The 1,214-nt window shown below is 51.6% G+C and overlaps 3 non-coding genes across 3 annotated transcripts; all 3 read left to right on the plus strand.

Annotated features, from left to right (window-relative positions):
• Positions 1-135: 135 nt before the first annotated feature.
• Positions 136-254, plus strand: LOC119343978. The gene has a single exon (XR_005166376.1). It is a non-coding gene; the product is annotated as a 5S ribosomal RNA (ribosomal RNA).
• A 297-nt stretch (positions 255-551) lies between these two features.
• On the plus strand, positions 552-670 carry LOC119343977. Its single transcript, XR_005166375.1, has one exon. It is a non-coding gene; the product is annotated as a 5S ribosomal RNA (ribosomal RNA).
• Positions 671-967: 297 nt separating this feature from the next.
• On the plus strand, positions 968-1,086 carry LOC119343976. Its single transcript, XR_005166374.1, has one exon. It is a non-coding gene; the product is annotated as a 5S ribosomal RNA (ribosomal RNA).
• Positions 1,087-1,214: the final 128 nt, after the last annotated feature.

Here is a 1,214-nt window from a genome sequence, read left to right on the forward strand (position 1 = left end):
GTTGAGAGGGAGGGGTGGAAACCGCGTTAAACTCGTCTCCGTAGTTGAGAGGGAGCGGCCAAAGCAATGTACAATCGTCTTTGTAGTGGAGCTGGGAGGGGCAAGGATAAGGGACGAAGACCGGGGTAACATGTCGGATGCGATCATACCAGCACTAAAGCACCGGATCCCATCAGAACTCCGAAGTTAAGCGTGCTTGGGCGAGAGTAGTACTAGGATGGGTGACCTCCTGGAAAGTCCTCGTGTTGCATTCCCTTTTTAATTTTTTTCGCGCCGCTTGCAAAACAAAACGCACGTGTAAGTAATATATTTACCGTGTTTTATTATTTTGCACGAGTGCGGTAAGTCATAGCTGGGTGCTCACGATTCACGGGTCCAGCGTCGGTGTTGTGGCGCGGCAAGCGTGCACTGGTGCGGTTGAGAGGGAGGGGTGGAAACCGCGTTAAACTCGTCTCCGTAGTTGAGAGGGAGCGGCCAAAGCAATGTACAATCGTCTTTGTAGTGGAGCTGGGAGGGGCAAGGATAAGGGACGAAGACCGGGGTCACATGTCGGATGCGATCATACCAGCACTAAAGCACCGGATCCCATCAGAACTCCGAAGTTAAGCGTGCTTGGGCGAGAGTAGTACTAGGATGGGTGACCTCCTGGGAAGTCCTCGCGTTGCATTCCCTTTTTAATTTTTTTCGCGCCGCTTGCAAAACAAAACACACGTGTAAGTAATATATCTACCGTGTTTTATTATTTTGCACGAGTGCGGTAAGTCATAGCTGGGTGCTCACGATTCACGGGTCCAGCGTCGGCGTTGTGGCGCGGCAAGCGTGCACTGGTGCGGTTGAGAGGGAGGGGTGGAAACCGCGTTAAACTCGTCTCCGTAGTTGAGAGGGAGCGGCCAAAGCAATGTACAATCGTCTTTGTAGTGGAGCTGGGAGGGGCAAGGATAAGGGACGAAGACCGGGGAAACATGTCGGATGCGATCATACCAGCACTAAAGCACCGGATCCCATCAGAACTCCGAAGTTAAGCGTGCTTGGGCGAGAGTAGTACTAGGATGGGTGACCTCCTGGGAAGTCCTCGTGTTGCATTCCCTTTTTAATTTTTTTCGCGCCGCTTGCAAAACAAAACGCACGTGTAAGTAATATATTTACCGTGTTTTATTATTTTGCACGAGTGCGGTAAGTCATAGCTGGGTGCTCACGATTCACGGGTCCAGCGT

Source organism: Triticum dicoccoides, unplaced genomic scaffold, assembly GCF_002162155.2.
Source record: "Triticum dicoccoides isolate Atlit2015 ecotype Zavitan unplaced genomic scaffold, WEW_v2.0 scaffold149281, whole genome shotgun sequence".
NCBI classification, from domain to species: domain Eukaryota; kingdom Viridiplantae; phylum Streptophyta; class Magnoliopsida; order Poales; family Poaceae; genus Triticum; species Triticum dicoccoides.